The following is a 21,830-nucleotide window of genomic DNA, read 5'->3' as shown; positions in this document are numbered from 1 at the left end:
AACACATGCTAAGTCATTAAAATACCATTTTAAATATGATTTATGGAAGATATTTACATACCTGTGTGTTCTTATTAAAACTAATATTAGTTACATGTTTATGTTTCTGAAGGATTAAGTTTATACAATATCTAATCTTTAGTATCACTTCTGTTATATATTTTTAGTGGTAAAATATTATGGCTGACACATGCCATTGTGAAAATGCAAATTTAAAAGACAGTTTTTATAAAAAGCGAAAATGTAAATGGAAACATGTAAAAAGCCCAGTTAGGTAACTTAATCCAAATTTTAATATTTTATGTCTTTTCATTTAATAGTCCAGATCTTAACATGTAGATAGGGGATAAAAGTTTCAACTTATTAAGAAGTTTTAAGAATGATTTTTCTCTTCCAGAGCGTTCCTACCTAGGCAATACCGGTCACTGTCTTAATCAGTTCTTGAAATTCTAGGAGTTAAAAGTGTTGTCAGTGTGATTTGTTCCCTAAGGAACTAATTATATGCTTTGGAGTCAGAAAATACAAATTGAAATTTGATTTACATATATTCATTTTCTATGGCACAATACCGTTATAATATTGAACGAGGCAAGGTTCATGCTTATGCAACGAGAAATGTCATTAAAGTTTTTTAATGATGGGAAAGCACATCCTTAGTGCCAGCTAATGTGGCAGACTATTTACACATGTCGTCATTTATACTCTAAGGTATAAATGGCAAGATCTTTATGCAAGGAATGTTACAGAACACATAAAAGAACTTTTGTCCTTTGGTTTCAATTAGACTTCTTGGATATGACTATGCACTTTTATCCCATGAGTCTGCCTTTGCCCCAGACATTTAAAAATTTGCTCTTAGAGCTAGTGTTCAAGATTCAAAGGAAGATCAGTTTCACTACTTTATAATTATTCATAATTGTTTTTCAGAACTTATTCTATAACATGATTATTTAGTCTTTAGGCTTGGCTCTGAATAGCTTCCTAGTCTGTTTCCAAAACTTATATCCACCCTCAAATGATGAAGAGTTTATTTGTTTTATTCTATTGGTTTTATTTATTTTATTCTATAATTCCTTACTATCATTTATTTTGTGGCTCACCACATCCTAGATTTGGTCAATGGAACCTTTTTCAAGTTGGATTCTAAGCCTTTTTGACATATTTAAACACATAAGGGAGTAAGGTTACAGTGAACCACGTCAGGTTCGTAATTCGACCTGTGGTAAATGAAAATACAGCAGTAATTCTGCATCCCAATGACTGCGCTAGATCCACTGTGCTCAAGTGTGTTAAAACGCCGCACATTCTCTCCATGTGTCTACAGTATGTGATTTCTGTTCATTGTACACAACTTATGGTTTCTGTGCAGCACTTGTTGTCTCTCTTAACATGTTTGTCATTAAACCCCTAGAAACGAGGGCCTGGGGTATGTCCGATTGAGCTGTTTGGTGGTTGTCCAATATAAGAATGTCATCATAGGCCATTAGCCTCCCCATTCTTGAGCTATAATGGCTGCTTTTAGGGAAGCACTCATGATTTGTTTTGAAGAGTTGCTGTGGTTTTAGTCATGTGACCTTGTAACCTATATGCAATGAATTTGGCTCACAAGGGGCTTTGAGTATTGGGAGCATCTAGAAATTCAGTGGCTGTCTGATTCAGGGGATCTTGATTGGAGGTAATTTGCCCCTGAGGGGACATTTGTAGGTAGGGTGGAGTGTACTACTGGCAAGTAATGGATAGAGCTAGGGATGCTGCTAAATACCATACAGTGTACAGGACAGCCTTCCACAGTGAAGAATTATCTGGTCTAAAACATCAGAAGTGCTGACATTGAGAAATCATGGCCTAATTCAGTAGCTATAAAGAGGGGAGATATGGGGATATTGAGGGAAATGCAGGTGGTTTCAGAATGGCCAGCGTGAAGGATGTAGGTACATATATATGGTCAAGTGTAGATTTTTGAAATTAAAAGGCAAGGGTGAGATTATGCACAGCATGCATTGCATTTTCAAGCGATATAAGCTTTATCCATTAGGCTTTGGGTTGCCACTGAAAAAATTTAAGAGGATCAGATACGCATTTTAGAAAGTTTACTCTGGAGAGTGAGAAATGAGTTCACAAAGATCATCAGTCATGAAGGATTGACTTTTCCAGGGTATGAGAAGCTGTTTTAGATAAATTATTTCAAAGTAGTAATGTGTTTTACAGTTTCCTAAATGCTTATGGGAGGTGGTTCCTAAACTCTATTCCAGATAGGAAGCAGACATTCCTAGAGAGATTTTAGTAGTTTCAGAGGGTAAAGATTTAGTTTTAGCAGGAAATGAGAAAGATAATGAGTCAAGGTGATGGAGTCTAAGTTTATGGACAGAAAGTGTTATTTGGTTGGAGATTATACCAGATCTTCACAGTGACTGGAAAGCATTAGTATTTTAATTTTAGTGTTTAAAAAGAGCATTATACTCTTATTAGGTGAGGAAATCGAAAACCCATGACATAATTAGACAATGACAAAAGGCTAATAGATATTGCTATTCAGGTAAAAAACAGAACTGTGAACCAGTGGAGTTGGGAAGAGTTTCTGAAGAAATGAGAAATGGAATGCAAACTGGGCTACAGCTGGGGTGTCTGATTTAGAAAAGCTGTTCCCACCCGCTACCACCCACCTCCTTAGTCCCAACCACACAGCAGCAGCAGCAGCAGCAGCAGAGAGAGAACAAGAATGAAAACATACGGCAGTGCCAAGGGGAATAAGAATATCAGTGCATAGAAAGAAATGAGTTTGGAGACGTTTGGAGGGGGCATACACATAAGTTTGAACAGAAGGCTATGTGGAGAGAGAATGTCAGCTTTCGATGAAACAAAATCTAGTACAATTGTGCTTTGGGGTCAGTCGGCCACTGAGTAGGTGCTAAAACAGAAGGAGGGGGACTACATAGCCAGTCAGGAGACCCTCTCAGCAGTCCAGGTATGGTCCAGAGCAGCACGGCAGTAGCTGGACAGAGGCAAAAGACATGAATGAAACAGAGAACTCGGACTGGGTGCAAGATCTACAACTTGGACCCTTGGGAAAATTGGAGAGTGCTGAGAGCAACACAGCATTTGAAAAGCTGTTCCAGTGCCCTTTATACAATTGTCAAGCCACAGAACTGGCTACAAGTCCTACCACAGAAATGCTTTCAAGTCCTGGTTTCCTAAGGTGCCAGTAAATGTTGAGCACAGAACTACTGAGGACCGAAAGTATGGCTTCTACACAATCATTTTATTCAGGTGGCATGGCAGTTCATTATATTTGAGTTAGAAAAAAAGCGTATTCCATTTTCATCTAGGAATAACTGAAGTTTATTTTTTAAAATACTCTCTTCATTTTAACATTGGCCTAATGAGGTATAAATAACATTTCGTTGATTTACACGTCACAAATTGCTTGTGTTGGGGTTTTTTAAAGAAGTAATGTTCTTTGTGTGAAGAAAAACAAACTATTGTTTTTATCCAAGTAAAATTTAAACCTAGTATATGTACCATATATCCTTATTCTACTCTTGGGCTGATACGACCCCAGAAAACATATGACAATGAATCACATAGTGATTAGAGCAAATTTTGCAGAATATATATAAGAGCCTCTTAGACTATCCTATGAGAAAATAGCTGAAGTCCCCTCTTGGTGTTTGTCTGAGTCCCTTATCTGAGCCTATGACCATCCTAGGTTACCATAGGGACTGGGTCCTGGAGTCTCTGGTCCTTGTCAAAGCCTTTTTATTAGAGGTAGAAATACTGCAGGAGTGTGCGGGATACGTTCCTTGTTGCAATTTGACAGGCTTCTCTGTGTCTTCTCTAGGTGATGTGTTCCTTCCTGGGCAGAGGTGAGCTTCCCTTTCTTGGGACTCACTCACTGGAGTAGCAATGTAGGATCCTGTGGACTAGCCACATAATTTGTAGAGCCCAATACAAAATGAAAATGCACAGCTCCTTTGTGAAAAATTAAGAATTTTAAGACAGCAGTATCAGAATATTTAAGCAAGCATGGGGCTCTGTGCACCTGTACAGGCCACACACCGTGGTATAAGCTGTGGAGTCCTTGACCTCTCAAGGTTATATGAGGCATAGATGGGGTGCCTTGCCTTCCATCTAGATGAGAGAAAGGGCACTGAGACTGGTTGCCGCTTCCACCATCTTCGCACCCCCCTGGCCATGATCCAGCGTTAAGGACAGCGGCAGCTCCCTCCATCCCCTCTGCACTCAGGTTGGTTTTCTTAATAAGATCAGTGTTCCTAGAAGATTCGTTGACTTCTGACATTCAAGTGCTAGATTGTATGCTGCAAAATACAGGAGAAAATTCAAGACTTAATGAGGGCTGTGAATCAAGGCATGAGGGTGAGTCTGAACCTTGTGCGGGGAACAGTGTTAGAGTAGAGGGCCTGTATTAAGGAAGAGTTGCAAGGTTGGAGAGCTTTCATTGCCAGAGAATCACAGTTGATTCTCACCATTTGTTGTAGTTCATAAAGTTGCTGCAAACACTGAATTAGCAAATACTGATTTGTTGCTCCTAGGGGAAAGACGTGGCTAGGTTCCTTTGAGGCATGGTCACAGTTTTAATCAACTAGTCAACACATAGTCTTGTTTTATGTGTGTTTCTGTTTAAAGACCCCTTATTGAATGTACATTGTTGATTTGTGTGCACCGAACTCTGGGCCAGCAGCACTGTAGCCCACACCTGAAGGAAGCGGACCTAACACAATGTTGTTTTCTCTGTAAAGCACACCACAACCTTCTTCAGCTTAGGAACACTAGACAACACTTCAGCACTATGCTCGGGGATCATCTAAAGCAGAGAACCAACAAAAAGTACAAACATGCAAAACATGTGACACTAAATACACTGCAAAACAGTATGAGAGCTGAGTAGTACTTTGTTCAACCACAGCTGGGAATCTGTTCATTGGGTGACTCAAAATTTTTTTTACCACTGTGAGCCTGTCAGCAAATGACCACAAAAGTGCCACAGGTATTGATTTGGGGGACTAAAAATAAATTTAAGCAAGGAGGTGAATTTACAAATAAAGAATCTGCAGTTGAGGAGGATTGAATGTACTTTGAATTTCAGCTCTGTCATACTGAGTAAGTCTGTAATGTAAAACCATCTATCAACATGGCAAAAAGAGTTTACTGTTTGTTTTTAAAGGGTTGATACAGCAGGATGTAATACACTCATATACCATAAAGCATGGCATTTTTTTTTTTTTGTAATTTTAGCTGATTCAGAGGATGGAAAAATTTATTGTGTCATATTTTCCAAATTAAACCTGAAATGCATGTTTTTCTCTCTGATAAGAGAATGTGAAGAAGGTATTGTGGGTTTGATAACCAACTGTGCTAATAACAATCATTAAGTGTCAGCTAATTACAATGTTTAAAAATAAAATGTCCAAATAATAGGTTACATTAGTTTCAGTTTGAGTCATCTTATATAAACAAGGGCTGTAACAAAGTGAGATGAAAAGAGTTCAGATAGGAATAGAGTGTAAGGACTTTGCATGCCTTTAAAGGAAACTGATATGAAACATCGTCCGGTCTCTAATTATTCCATGATTAAAGGAATTACTTTGGAAAACAGGGTGCAGTGAGTATTTGTGATACAGTGTTGAAATTTAGGAAATGAGATTACACATTTTGAAAGAAAGCATTCTCTTCTGAATGTCACTTTTGTGTTCAAAATATTTGGAGAGGTTCCTTTGGTAGAAATTATTGTGTGAAATAAACAAATTAGATAAGGCAGTGCTTGCTACGTTGACACGATAACTGAAAATGTCTTGAAGAAACTTTAGTCACTCATAAGGAGCAGTTCTTATTATCTATTTGTGTGAGTGTGTATAGCGAGGGCTCATATGTCAGTGTCGTCTTTTTGGTCTCACTAAGTTGCTTTATCAATTCTGATACAATTCTATATAGTGATGGCATAGTAACTAAGTGCCTAGGTTTCATCTGTGATTGCTTCCTTGCTGCAAAAGTTTTAAAATATTTTTTTGTTTGTTTTTCTGCCTTCTAAAAATTCAGTCTGTTTTCCGCAGCCTGGTGTGCTACTGGACTACGATGTGGGTTTGTAGTTGTTCTTCACAGAAGTTCCCTAAAATCGTGTGTGCTTTCTCCTTGCAGCCTTGCATTTCACTAAGGAAACTAGGTTGGCACCTACCTGCTCTCCCTTTCGATACTGTTTTGCTCTTTAAATGAATACATCTTTCTAAATAACTGTTTACCGCTTGCCTAAACCAGATGATAATGTTATACTGTTGAGTATGAGGAAATCCCAGTTTCATCCATTTTATAATGAAATGGATGCCTAGAATTCTTTTAAACAATTTATGGACTAAATTTTAGAAGATGGTTTTCTAAATCATTTTTCTCTATTCTCTGGAGAAGTGTTTCCAAAAAAAAATCTAAGTATCAAGTTATATTTGGAAAAAGCTTATTAATTCTTAGATATTCACAATGCATATTAGCATATTAAAGGCTTTGAGACATCCTGCCGTGAAGAAATCTCTTAGAACATTTCCCAAATTATTTGGTCATGGAACCCTTTCATACAGAATACCTTATTATATCCCCCTTGGACTAGTGTTCTGTAAAATGCTACCCTAAAGACAAACGAGCACTTAAATGTTATCATTTAGTCCAATATAGTGAACCAGGAACCGAGTTAAATGCAAGGCATATAATTCTTGAGTAAATCTTTTCACTGTCCTCAAGAGGACAGCAGTGAAGGATGATTAAAATACAATGTTATAAAGATCTAATAAGTACAAGGTGCTACTATGAAAGAATATAAGAGAGACACTTAACTCATACTTGGAAGAGAAAACTACCTGAAGGAAGCATAAGGGTTCATTCATTCATTTTGCAAAAATGAGCGTCTTCTAGAATGGAGAATTAAACTATGAACAAGACAAGGTCTCTGCTTTTATGAAGGTTAAATTCCATTAGGGAGAGCAGATAATAATCAAGGAAATAATTTATCGTTTTTGATAGTGAAAAGTGCTATGCGGAGAGAAAGGTTTGAAATAGCTGCTGTATTAGTGGAGGAGAGTTCTAGGTAACGAAGCAGCTTTGAAGTGACACAAGGTTGAAACCCTGGACTTCATGGCATCTTGAATATACAGAGCCTGTGGATTTTCTCCAGCCACATCTGGTGACCCAGGTAAGGTACAGGTAATGTAGAGAGTTGGGTTGACCAAGAATTTGAGATTTTCTTAGTTGTGGGCACTGAGAGGATAATCAAGTCATGGAGTTCTGACCCGAACTGGTGTGGGACATAGGCTGAGCTAAATAGAGCAGGAAGCCAAGTCTAGTGAAATCTGACGGGGAGAAAGGAGTGTGATTAAGGGACAAAAATTCCAGAGATCAATGAGTAGGTATAGTAGGGCTGAGAAAGAGGAACAGGAAGTTTGTGATCATGGGGGATATTTTATTTTAAGAATTCAGAAGTGAGGTCCCTTTGAATAATGAAGTCCAGAATGTAGCAATGGGCTACAGTGGCCTTGAGGTATTGGCCCCACAGGAGCTGAGGAGGTTGTCCTGACCATCAACATGGTCTATGACAGTGGTCCCCAACCTTTTAGGCACCAGGGACCAGTGCATATAAGAATCTAACGCCTGATGATCCAAGGTGGAGCCAAGGCAGTGATGCTAGCGCTGGAGAGCGGCTGCAAATACGCATGAAGCTTGGCTCGCTAGCCCTCTGCTCATGGTACCGGTCCATGGCCTGGGGGTTGGAGACCCCTGGTCTATGATATCACCCAAGATAATAGAAGTACTTGGATAGGGAGACCATGAACCAAGTTCTAAAAGCTTAGAGGGAGGCGAGGGAGTGTCGGAAACGAAAAATACAACGTGTTATAATTAGATGGTGTGGGATTCTAGAGAATAGGGAATTTCCTATAAATAAAGGTGGAAAAGTGATTGGAAAAGTCTATCTGAGCATGTAGCAAGTACTTACTTCTCACCCTAACTTTGAGGTAACGGTATAGGAAAAGGAGCAGCTTCTACATCCCTGGAATGTGGTTCTGCAGATCAACCTGGATTCTCAAAAGGTTGTAACTTTCCATATACTTAGCAACTGGCAGACACCAAACTTCACACCAAGTTTTCTGGCTAGTACCTCTTCGATCAGTGCTGTGAGTACTGTATTTACTGTGTGAAGTTTTGTACATAATGGACCAAGCTTCTGGATTTTTATGCAGACAGGTTTTGAATTTTGGACATCTAATATTTGAGAAATAGCCTTTATTCACCAAATGATTGCTTCCAGATCTCCATCTGTGATCCCCACACCCACTTCCTGTACCCCTGCCATGTCCCTCCATCCGTTCCATCCCGCCTTGGTCCTGACGATGAGTAGACTTTTTACTGGAAACCTAAGCTTGCCTTCATCCCTGGAGACCTTTGAGAGGTCATTACTTCATGTACATTTTCTCTGAAGCCTTTGTGAGAGGTACTGGCGCTGGAATGATTTACTTTAGAGGTTAAGAGTGAGAATTTTGCAGTTGGACAGACCTGAATTTGATTCCTGGATCCACCATTTATTAACCGTAACCTTTGTCAAAGTACTTATTAGCCTCATTGTTCTCTTTTCCAAATGTGAATAAAGTAAGATTTATGCTAAAGCACTTAGCGCAGGGCCCAAAATGTCGGACTTGATGGGTAAATTGTACTGGTTCCTGTTGGCATCTGCAGAGGTCCTGGGAGCCATCATTGCAAAAAGCACCTGGAGTTGACTGGGAGTGGCAGAGAGGAGTATTTTAAATCTATTGTCGTGACAGGGATAGACTTATTCATGACTTTCTTCACTGTGAACTTGACATGCCGTAAGTCCAAGTCTCCCATGGACTTTGAAGCCCTGCCTAAAAGTGAAACTGAAGCAAAATCTGAACTATGAAGAGGCTGGACCTTCATCTTTTTGGACTGTCAGTCACGGGTTTTTAACCACGACTACACATCAAAATCACCTATGCAACTTAAAAAAATAGACTCACAGACTCCATACCCCAGGAGATTCTCATCTGTCGACCTGGTATAGGGCCTGTACAAATAATTTATACATATACAAAAATGTACATATATATATAATTATACACATATACATGTATATACATACATACAACACAGGTATACAAACTGGTAGAGTTAGAAGGATTAAGTAAGATATTTGTAAAATTACCTAACATAACTGCAGTTCAAAAGTTGTATCAGTTATCTTTTGTTGCATAATAAATTACCCCAAACAGTGGTATTCATCAGTAACCATATATTTCTCATTCTTTAAATGTTGGCTACAGCAGGTCTTCTGATCCCAGCTGAGCTGCCAGATAGCAGGGGGTGGGATGGGGCTGGCTGGAACAGCTTAGTGGGGCAGCTTTCCTCCGTTTCTCTCCTCCTCCTCCCACCAGCAGACTAGCCCGGGCCTCGAATAATGTCTTTTCATTCAACTTCATTTTGTTATAACGTTGATGAGGAAAAAAAAATCACTTCCTGGTTGGGGCCACCGTTGGAGTTTGCACATTCTCCCTACATCTGCATGGGTTTCTCTGCACACTCCGATTTCCTCCCACATCCCCAAAACACTAGATGAATCGGTGTGTCTAAATCGTCCCAGTCTGCGTGAGTATGGGTGTGGGTGCGAGTGCCCCCTGTGATGGAAGGGCGTCCTGTCCAGGCTGGGGTCCTGCTGTGTACCCAGAGCTGCCAGAAGCAGCTCTGGCCACTTGAGACCCCAAACTGGAAAATCATTATCTTGTTTTTATTCACCTTTCTTATTTGTATGTATAGCTCACATTCGTTTCAATGTTTTATATTAGAAATTTTTTGGGTCTTTATTTAGAAGTTTGATGATGTTTTTGTGACCAGAAATTTGTCGTAGGAACTTAATTCTTGCTTATATCGATTAGCCCGTGGTAAAATTGGTTTTGTTATACATTGTTTCGCTTAAAGTCTTAGTTTCCAAGAACCTGTAGATGACATTAAGTGACTTAACCGTATATTAGAGCTTAGGGAGCAAGTGGCAGTACACGTGTTCTCTTAAAGCCTAGACTTAAAATGTTACTTCTGCCTCATTCTATTGGCCAAAGTGAGTCTTGTCAAAGGGTGATGAAATATATGCAAGGGACATGTGTACAAGGAGGGGTGAAGAATAGGGGAGAGTAGTACAATATATCACAGAAGCCTGAAACATTGGATTTTAAGATAGAGGTATTAGGTCCTACATCTAATACTTTCATTAGGGCTATGTGCAAGAAATTTTTATCTCTGTCTGTTATTCATTTGTAATGATATCTACCCTTCTTCACAGGTTAGTTATTGAGATCAGCTGTGATAAAGTATGTGAAAGTAACTTCAAGGTTACTGAATATCATAAAAAAAATAGAAGTAGTTTCTGTAAGCTCTTGAGCTCCACAACTAAATCGCCTGGGTTTGATTCCTGCCTTTGTCACGCTAGCTGTGGGATATTGGACAAGGTAGATAATCTCCCATGTCTCAGTTCCTCCTTGTTTAAAAAGGGAATAAGAGTTTTATCTACCCTTTAAAGTAGTTGTGAGGATTCAGTGAGGTGTATGTAGTCCATATAAACCTCAAGTGCTCAGCAAGGGTTACAGTTTTTTGCTACAATAAATGAAATATAATAAAGTTGCTGTTTGGCTGACTAAATGCTCAAGGATCTCTATAGCAAGACTAAGATATGTGGTGAGCTTTGAGAATTTAAGAATCTGAATGAAAAAGTTCAAAGGGCTCTGTTTTTGGACTTTTCGGATCTCAGTTATTTAAGTGTGAGAATTATTTTGCAAAAGGAAATCAAACATTTATTGTGGACCTGCCACATGTACAGTAATGTGTTATTCCTAGCAAAGAACTTAAGATATGGTCTCCATCTTCAAGAAGCTAGCAAGCAGTTGGGAAAAGCAAAATTATCACATCTGAAGTGATAAGTGATACGGTGCAGACTAGCCAAGTAGAAGGAGTGTCTGTTTAAATTGCTGGGCAGGTCCCAGTGAAATGATATCCTTAACTTGATAGCATGGATTCAGATGACGGCTCAGTGGTTAGCCACAGCACAGTGTGGTTATGTACTCACACAGGAACACAGAATTAAATCGTGGTCTTTACCAGGTGTGTTTGCGATTGAATCGCGAATCCACAGAGGGAAAAGGGGAGTTTTGTAGTTGATATTGTGGTGCTTCTGAAGACTCTAAAAGGGCCTCTTCTTTCCAGGAGATTGCAGAAAAAAGCCAAGTCAGCACATGCTGTGGGTCTCCTTACAGAGAGAATGCTTTATGTATCATTAACAATGAAGTGGTGTTGGCTGCTGCTGAAGAGGCAGAAACTGGCTTATTCAGGATACAGTGACTCTGCAGTGCCAAGGCGAATGCCATTTTGAGCCAAGAGTATATTCGAGCATGATTGTCCTTGCAATGCCTTTTTAAAAGTATAATTTCAAAGTTTATATGAAATTCATTTTGTCTGCCTATTTACTATCCAAGTGATGTGGTTTGTTATGTTTTGGCAACTATCACAGGCATAATATGCCTCTAGAATGTCACTACTTAGAGTTTAGCCTTGTATAGTCTGTGAAGGTGGATGTGGGTCTGTATCTCAATATGGCATAGAAAAGAAGTTTTAATGAACCATTGTATCTGTTAGATTCAAGGACTCTGGCATTAAGTCAAAGGGGGGAACATAGAATATAGTTTTCCCGTCACAAAAACCATATACAGAAGAGATTTTTTTCATAAAGTGTATTAAAGTAAATCAAAGGAAATTCTAGAGCTATACAAAAAGGTGATTCATTTGCTAGTTTTTATTTTTGCTATATTGTAGTGCCTTATTTCTTAGAATTTAAGCTCCTATGGAAGAAATTAGCTTCCTTTCACCTTGTTCTCTCCAACTGAGCAAGGCTGAAGAAATAAATATGTCGAAGACCTCTCCCCCAGCACGAAGGGAAGCCCCTCCTGCAGCCTCATGGGTCTCTCGGAGCTGTGACAGTGCCAGGAAGGGGGTCCTCATGGTTGAGGTCGGCAGCGGTGTTGCTGTGTGACAGGCAGGGGGAAGTGGCAGAGTCGTTCATGAATACACTGCTTGGGAGAAACAGACTTTTTCACAAAATGCTTTGCAATATCCATGAACTATGTACTGCCTGTGCTCAAGGGTTGAAGTCAGTGTGCTAGTGAGAAATTTAATATATTCTATTTATCCTTCCTGTTTGTTTCCTGTTTGATTTACACAGGAATCAATGAAAGTGCTGTTGCTTTAGCTTTATTTTTAAAAAATTTTTTTTTGTTGTTGTTAGCATATCCCTTTAGATATTAAAATGCGGAATACCGTAAAGAGATTAATATAATTTGCTGATAACAATGAAATGATTGGAACTGGTAAAGTAAGTGTACAAGCATGATCATATTTGTGTACCTAGTAATTTTCAAAACTTTTGTAGAATATGTAGAGAGATGGTTGGGAAATTTATGTTTTGTTCAGATTTTTAAAGTGTTTATCTACAAAACTGTTTAATCAAGAGAAAGAGTAATGTCACTTCATTCTAATTCATTGTCTTCCTTCAATCGTTCAGATTCAACTAGTCAGCTATTTTATTTACAGTTTTGAAACCAAACTACAAACTGTGTGACTTTGGATGGATGATCTGATCTTAGAGAGGCAGAAGTTGGCATGGCATTTCCTTAGCTTAATCGTTTTAAGTCCGTTTTCCAGATCTTAACACTGGACAATATTTCATTAAATTCTCTGAAATTTAACCTTATAAAAATTCTAAGATGATTCATGCTAGCCTTCCTTCCCCAGATCATGACTCATTTTCAAAGTCGTATTTGAAAAGCTTTGTAAGTCAAAGTGAAATATTTAGAGTTTGGCACTTGGCTATTTTCCTGAATACTCAATTGGTCTCTGCCAGTAGTGAGTGTGATGACAGGGTTAGGTTTTATTTCTCAGGTGTTGCTGTTGGTGTTTCATTTTGCAGATCTAAATAGGGGGTTACAAGGGAGTGCTGAAACAGAAGAATAAGCCCTTAAAGTTTAAGTTCTTTGAGATGGATACCATTCAAGACACCTGGTCCATAGGGCTTTGTTAGTTTCTTAGCATTTGGCTCTTACTATTTTATCAGCATCTTTACAAGACCGGTCTACTGGGAAAATTGCCCTTTTTTTCCCTCCACAAAGTTCCCATTGAAAGTATCTAAACAGGTCATGGCACAAAGGAGAATTTTTAAGATATTAAGAATTAAAGAGTGGTAAACTCAAGGTACAGATCCATTTCCTGGTAGAAAGATGTGAAGGAAAATGTGACTTCAGAGTACATGCAAAGTACTTTACAAAGGTTCGAAAGATGCCTTTGAAATATTTTTTGTTTGCGTGGTTTGTTAACTTTGTTTTCCAAGACAAGGAATCTTTCTTCATGAGAGTAGCATGGTTTCATGCTGTGGACTATGACTGTTGTGGTGAAGCATACAGCTATAATTATAACACACAAAGTTGGCTCGAACCCTAGTTTGAAGTTTGATGCTTGACCTGTTACATGGTTCAGTCCTCTTGTCGGAAAGATTTCTGTAACAATGAAATCATACTATGTTAAGTTATGCTACTTCAGTATCCTTTAGAAAGAGGATCATGAAATCTCTAAATTTTTTTTCGTGTTAGTCATGAAAAAAGCTTATGAAACTGTCATGAATAAAATATTTAGTGTAGTTTCCATTTAATTCTTTGCATTGCCACATATTCTTCTGTGAATCTTTCATCACTCCCTTCTGACTCCCTCTTTGAATCTGCAATACGTTTCCAGGAGCACATCTGTCATCATTTTTTTGTATCTAAACACAGTTTCTTAGGTGGTGTCTTCTGAATTACTCAACAGGGATAATGATTAGGTAATTTGAGATGTCATAATGGACCCCAGATCTTACTGCTCTGAAAGGTTATAGTAGATAATGGTTTCTAAACCGTTGCACTCTTTCAGTTGAATAGAATGGGGAGAGAGAGAGAGAGATGAGAGAGAGAGATGAGAGAGAGAGATGAGAGAGAAAGATGAGAGGGAAAGAAGAGAGAAAGGGAGACGAAGGAAGAGAAGGAGGAAAGGAAGGAAAGGAGAAAAAGAATGAGAGAAAGACAGGAAATAAGAAAGAGAGGAAGGAAGAAAGGAAGAAAGAAAAAGTAAGAGTGTTTTCCTGGATGTTTTTAGTTTGTTGTTTCCTTTATTATTTAGTATGCTAAATTGCTATACCATTTGTTTTCCTCACTCATGCTCCAAATTGACTTCAGGTGTTTTATTTGTGATCCAAACTCCGGGGAAAATAATATACTAAATCAAGTATTTGAGCACTCTTGAATTCAAGATTCCATGCTTAACAGACACAAAAGTCCCTAAGATGTGATTCATAACTTTAGTGAACTTATGTTTGAATTGTCAAAATAAGTATAAATAAGCAACCTTAATAAGAAAAACTAAAATCCTCAATTCTGTGTAAGGTTTTTTCTTAAGAAGAGCCTGGGAAGGAAGTGTTCCAGACAGCGAGATAAGATGTTTCAAGGGATGCCAAGATTCTCACTCCTCCTTGGGCTTGCTTCTCATTTCCTCTGCATCGTCAAGCACCACCCTCATAGGTTACTGGGAGGCAAGTGGTTAGTGGTTATGGGAGCCAACTACAGAGCCTCAGTGTTGGGATCTTGGGTTGTAAAGGAGATGATAATAAAAATGAACCCAAGAGTGACCAGGTGTTTGCAAAAATAGTTTGTTCTTCTCATTTACTTATGTCAGTTGAGACAGACTGACATTATAGGAAATAATTTTTGTCTTTTCTTTTTTCTCTTCTTCCTTCCTCCCTCCCTCCCTTCCTCCTTTCCTCCCTCCCTCCCTTCTTCCTTTCCTTCCGTTACAGTTGACATTCAATATTATATTAGTTTCAGATGTACAGCATAGTGGTTAGACATTTATATAATTTATGAACTGATCCCCCGATAAGTGTAGTACCCACCTGGCACCATACATAGTTCTTACAATATTATTGACTGTATCCCCTATGCTGTATTTTACATCCCTGTGGCTCCTTTGTAACTGCCAGTTTGTACTTAATCCCTTCACCTTTTTCACCCAGCCCCCCAATCTCTCTCCTATCTGACAACTATCTGCTTATTCTCTGGATCTATGAATTTCTGTTTTGTTTATTTGTTTTTTAGATACCACATATATGTGAATTCATATGGCATTTGTCTCACCTATTTCACTTAGCATAATACCCTCTAGGTCCATCAATGTTGTCACAAATGGTAAGATTCTTTTTTTGGCTGAGTAATGTTCTATTGTATATATGTACCACCTCTTCTTTAGCCAGTCATCTATCGTTGGGCATTTAGGTTGCTTCCATATTTTGGCTACTATAAATAATGTTACAATGAACACAAGATGCATATATCTTTTTGAATCAGTGTTTTGAATTTCTTCAAATATCCAGAAGTGGAATTGCTGGGTCATAAGATAGTTCTATTTTTAATTTCCTGAGGCTCCTCCATACTGTTTTCTATAGTGGCCGCACCAGTTTGCAATCCCGTCAACAGTGCATAAGTGTCCCTTCAATCCACATCCTCGCCAACACTTGTTTGTTGATTTTTTGATGGTAGCTGTTCTGACATGTGTGAGGTGGTATCTCATGGTGGTTTTAATTTGCGTTTCTCTGATAAGTAGTGATGGATGAGCATCTTTTCATGTCTCTTGGCCGTCTGTGTGTCCTCTTTGGAGAAATGTCTATTCAGGTCCTCTGCTCATTTTTAATTGGATTGTTTGAGTTTGGGGTGCTAAATTGTGTGAGTTCTTTAAAATTTTGGATATTAGCCCTTTTTTGGATATGTCATTTTCAAATACCTTCTCCCATTCAGTAGGTTCTCTTTTCATTTTGTTGATAGGTTCCTTCGCTATGCAGAGTGTGTAGTTTGATGTAATCCCATTTGTTTGGGAATAATTTTTCTTGACAAAACAGTTATTGAGTACCTAGCATGTGTCAGACACTGTGGAAATTGGTTTAGCTATATTATTTCACTGAATTCTCATGACATATGTAAAGAGGTAGATAGCCTTAGCCCACTTTTATTGATAGCGGAGTAGCTTACCTCTGTGCAGACAAGTTTCTCTGAGGCCACTCAACTAATACATGATCTTTTGACTCTAAAAGTTGTTTTTCTTCTCTCGTACCTCACAGAAATAGTTATGAAATGACTCTCAAAAATGCAGAGTGCAAAGACTTTCTATCAAAAGAGAATTTACTATAAAAAATGCAGAGTATCAAAGTTTCTAAGGCTTCTGATCCTGTAGAGCGTGTACAACTTCACAGGCAAAATTAGTTTATTCAAATAATATTTGAAGATAAAATTTTGAGCAAAACAGATTTCTACTACCTCGCCTTCTGTTCATCTTCAAATGGTGGAAGCCCTCTGATTTCTTGCCATCAACGATGCCTAGGGCATTTGACTCATTCTGAGATAAAATGGTAAAATACCAAACCCAATAAAGTCTTCACTTATAACATGATTTTTTTTTTTTTGGCAAGGCAACCCTTGGTTGACCTCACAGATTTCAAAGACCTTGTCAGCTTACAATCCTTTATTTTTTTATTTTTTACGCCTACAACACCTGGTCTTCCTAGGAGGTCTCCCATCCAAGTACTAACCAGACCCAACCCTGCTTAGCTTCCGAGATCAGACGGGATTGGGCTTGTTCAGGGTAGCATGGCCATAGACCACTTATGACAAGATTTAGTGGAAAAAAAGTAGCATGTATTTTAGATTCTTATCACTCAAGTCGTGGTGCAAGGACCAGAACCAGCATCACTTGGAAGTTTTCACAAATGCAGAATCTTGGGTTCGGCTTCAGCTCTTGTGCATCATACTCTGCCTTTTCACAGTCTCCAGCTGATTTGTATGCACACATTTCAGACTCACTGCTTTAGAAAGCAATGGAAGAGAAAACTGTCTACATGGTACCCGGGTAATTGTACTAATTATAAATCTTTAGAAGAGAAGAATACAAAACATAGTTTATTTCCCAGATGAATTTATAAACTAGTTGGCCAGCACTGTGGTGTAGTAGTTGAAAGCTCAGTCATTCATTTGAAAGCTGGGTTGTTGGAATTAGACTACGTGGGTCAAGTCCCAGATCTCTTCCTGAGATGTGTGAGCTAGGGCAAGTCCTTAGCGAAGGTCTGTAATGACAGTTAAATGCTGTCATATATGGTCAGTGCTTAGCATAGTGCCTGCCACATAGTGAGCTTTCCATATGTGATGGTTATTTACTATTAAAGCAGCCTTGGATATATGTAAGGGTTTGTAACTTGATTTATGTTTATACAGTTAGAATGTGGCATAATTTGATGTATTTTGGAAGACTAGTCATAGTGAAAATAGGGTTTTAAGACTTGAATACTAGATCTGGCTACATCATCAACTGGCTGCATAACTTTGAACAAGTTACTTAAGGCCCAGCTACCCCACCTGTAAAATGTAGATAATGCTACATGACTTGCTTACTTGGTAGAATTTTCTGAGGGTCGGTTGAAATAATAAATGTAAAAGTTGGTTATGCACTATAAGGCAGCAGGTGAGAATTGATATTCTGAAGGTTCTTTTTGTATAGAGAGCTGGAGGTGTTACCTGCTTAGAGCTAAGTGAAAGATAAACAAACTGAAATAAAATGATAAGAAAGCATAAGTATCAAAATTGATTGCAGAGTTGTTTTGTCCCATGTGACTGGTGCTTGCTGGCTCCTGACCCTGACCTGGTCATAATTGGTTCTATTTCTCATAATGCAAATTGTATATCCTTGTCATTCAACCGCATTAGGTGCAGTTGTGTTGGAAAAGTGGGCTGTAGAGGAGGCACCTATGCTTCATATAAAGTTGCCTGCCTCTGGAACTGGCAGTACGCAGGGTCACATGCACTATCTGTTGTATACTCAGTGCCACATATGTCCAGTTTGGGGAGAACATTGCCATTGCCCTTCTTTCCAGCCATGATATTTTTACATTTCATGGAGAGTTATAATAAACAGGTTAAGTGAAATACCATTATGGGCAATATTTATTGTAAAGTGTTGAAAAATATTTTGTCAAATGATGAATAAAGTAGATGTTGAGATAAAGGTTGCCCTGGAAGGTGAATGTTAAAAAGTTGCTTACGATAAGAATTGCAGTAGAAATCCTCTTATTTTAATGTATTGATCTAGTAATTTATTGGTTGATCAAAAGTCTTACCTGAATCATTTAAAATTACATGTACTTTTTAAAGTAGCTTTTAACTTAAAACTATAAGTATTCTTTGGTTGACCAAATATTTGATGTAGAGCCAAGGCTTTTGGTTAGAGTGTGATCAGTTGAATAAAGTTCTGCCTGGTGCCTCTTATATAAACCACATCTACAATGTAGAGTTCATAATTGCTAGTTTCAGTTCTTCGGTGTGAGACCTTAGATACCTGTGAACCAGTCTGAGGGCAGGAGCCATTTAAATTTTTATCAGACCTCATCCTCCCAAATCCCTCATCCTCCCAAAGACATTTAAATTTTTATCAGACTTCATCCTCCCAAATCCCTCATCCTCCCAAAGACATTTAATTCAGTAGCAATTTATTTTAGTAACCTATCTTTATGGCACATTTTCAAAATCATTCAAGTTAATTTCCATTGAAAACCTTTGTTTTCATACTCATATTTCTTTAATTTATGTAATATTTCATTAAACTCTAGAATTTTAACAAGTGCAACTGGCATACACAGATTTGGGAAGTAACACAGCTGACTCTAAGGATGTAGTAAACTCAGCCCACCTGTTTGTGATATCTGAGGGCAGCGTGCGAGGACTGAACATTCAGTTTGTCATTTGTCCAGAAGAAATGCAGAGCATTGTGGAGAGAGTATCAGCAGCATTTTGGCAACTGGCTGTAAGGTGCCTAGCATGAAGTAAAATGTTTTGTGTTTTGGAAGTTTTTTTTTTTTTTTTTCCCCCCTTAACATTTCATGAAGGTCAAGATCATTTGGCAAAAGTGTGCTGTTTCACAACATAAAAGCTTCTTTTCTCATGGGGGCAAGAAGGAAGAATACATTTTTCTTTGCTACTGCAAATGTCTCTCATTCTAAGCTTTGGAATTGCATCTAACATACAAAATCTGTACTGATTCTGGACTAGAGTGGAAGAAATCTTGGAGGGTTGGTTGGGGGTGGAAATAAGCTGGTCCAGTGACTTTTAAAATGCTATTGAATTGTGCATCTCATTCTTGTGAAACTAGAACCAAATTTTAGTCCAGAAAAACTACATTTTAAAATCACTTGTGTTTTTAAATGTACGTTTTTGGTTTTTTGTTTAAAGTGCATTTGACAAAGAACATAGTTGAAGTTTATGTGTTTTATAATATGCTGACTTCTCTTAAATAGTGAGGTTTTTTCACTCCTTTATTTAATTGGAGGTTTAACGAAATGTTTTATCTTTTTTAAAAATGAGAGAACAGTTTATATCCTGTATGACATACATATTCTCACCATTTTAGAAAGATCAATACAGGTGCTCCTTGACTTATGATGAGGTTACGTCCTGATAAACCCATTGTAAGTTGAAAATATCATTAAGTCAAAAATGCACTTAATACACTGAATCTACCAAACATCATAGCTTAGCCTAGCCGGTTTCCACACTGTATAGTACACTTTCACTCCTTCTGTAATGAAGACGATACACAGTACCTTCACAGAAAGAGCACTGGAACTGGAGCCAGAAGCCGAGATTTTAAACCCTAGTCTGCACGATGTCTTTAGTGGCATTTAATCACTCTGAACCTTAGTTTCTTCATCTGTAAAATGATGTCAGTAAGGCCTCTTTCATCAGCAAAGCAGGGATGATTATACCAACTCACCAGTTGTTAATCTGTTGTCCAGATTAAGTGAGATATAATGTATTAAAAGCATGTAGCACTGTGTTTGGCACAGAGTAAGTGCTTGATAAATGTGGCATTTATGGTTTTAAAAATACAGAGGTGATTGATTTAGGCCTTTACCCTTGAGCCTGCCACTTCTATTTATGTAGGGCTTAATGCCCTCTTGCTGAGTAATAGCACTTCTGGACACATTGTTCAAGCCTGTTTCTTCCTATCTCCTGTCTAATGCCCCCAAATAGAGTGAAATTATAGCTAAGGGACTAAGAGCCAATTGCCTGCTGCATCTTGGCTTTTGTTGTCTGATGAGCGGCTGGCCATTAATGAGCTGTGAATTTCTCTCCGTCTGTCCTGTGGAGCCCCATGTGGGAACTTTCCCCACTGAAATAAAGGCGGACAAAGCCAGAAAGGATGGCCAGACCCCCTTCTTCATTGCCTCTTTCCTTTCCCAGCGGTGAGATTGTGGCTGCCGTCTTCCTGGCTCTGGCAGCCTTTCTGGGAAGGGCTTTCAGGGTAGGCGAGGCCCCAGCACCCACTGCCCTGCTGGTCTCCTGCTGCTTCCCAAGTAGTTTTTATTTTCTTCTGTTTTCACTGTGGCTACTTATATCACAAAGAAACTGTCCTCAAAGGAGTTTTTTGCTGATTTTTTCTCATCCCTCCTAGATCACATCCCAACTATGTAGGGAGGAGGGAAAACATTGTGCACACGTATGCAACCTTCATTTCTGGAAAGGGCAGCCAACAAAGAATGTGTAGAGGACCGAATGACTTAGGGCCCTGGGGAAGCATCCTGGTCAACATATCTGAGCCCATGGGAGAGTTGAGATCTTTAAGTGGATATTGGGAGGGTCACTTATAACCTCTACAAGCCCCAGAAAGGAATACACTAGAGTGAGGACAGGCTAGCTCCTACTGTCTTTCCTCTGCCCCTGGTATTTTTCTGCAGATAAGGAACATTGAATTACTTTGGAGGTCTAGGAAAATACCATTTTTAATGTTTTATTCCTCAAGAAGCTTGAAATGGAAAACGCATCTCTAGATAAGACTTAGACGTTTTCCCAGTAATTATTAATTTAAAAAATTTTGTTTTTGATAATGTGGCCCTGGTTAAAATGTATGGATAATGAAATGAGGTGCTATGTGTAATATTAATGTTGTAATATCAGCTCATTCAACTCACATTTTATGTCAATTTGGGTCATGTATCAAATTGTTCAATGAAGTATTTAAGGCATTTATATATACGTATGTACATTTTATATGTAAATATATGTATACTTTATATATAAATATATAAATTTAAAATATTTTATATATAAATATAAAAATATATCTCTCTCTATATAGATATATAGATATACACACATACAGGAGGGAAAACTTAGGGAACAGTGAGCTTAGTAACCATAAGATTTGGATTCCATAAGTCTTCAAGATCTCAGCCTTTGTTAAATAACAAAACCGAGTGGGAAATACATATATTTTGAAAGCACTCGTGCGATATAAATGATTTTTTTTTTTTTTTACTCTATGTGCACATCAGAGAATGTGAATGGCCGATAACTGGTTCAAAACAATGAGTTTCCCCATATAGGGCCTTCAAAATAACTGAATGGAGACTTAGACTGAATTTTTGAAAATGATTATAATTAATGGTTAAGGTAAGACTAAAAATAGGCATTATCACTGCTCAAAGATAAATTTAAAAAATAAAACACATCTTTTTTTAATTAAAAAGAAACAAAATCTCCTGTCATCCTGGTGTTTGAATATTTAAAGCAGAGCTTTAAATGCTATGAGAGGTGAACAGTAAGGCAATATATATATGCCTTACTGTTAAATGCAACAGGCTCTCAGAGCAAATTCAAGGCCAATCTTAG

The 21,830-nt window shown here is 38.2% G+C and overlaps 1 protein-coding gene and 1 pseudogene across 20 annotated transcripts in view; one reads left to right on the top strand and one right to left on the bottom strand.

Annotated features, from left to right (window-relative positions):
• The window catches only part of DCLK2 (doublecortin like kinase 2), a 153,843-nt gene that overhangs the window by 26,267 nt on the left and 105,746 nt on the right, over positions 1-21,830 (top strand). The window lies entirely within an intron of this gene.
• On the bottom strand, positions 16,657-16,775 carry LOC112475191 (annotated as a pseudogene).

Source organism: Pteropus alecto, unplaced genomic scaffold (assembly GCF_000325575.1).
Source record: "Pteropus alecto unplaced genomic scaffold, ASM32557v1 scaffold50, whole genome shotgun sequence".
NCBI classification, from domain to species: domain Eukaryota; kingdom Metazoa; phylum Chordata; class Mammalia; order Chiroptera; family Pteropodidae; genus Pteropus; species Pteropus alecto.
Note: the sequence above shows the minus strand (reverse complement) of the source record. Positions and strands in the feature narration are given on the sequence as shown.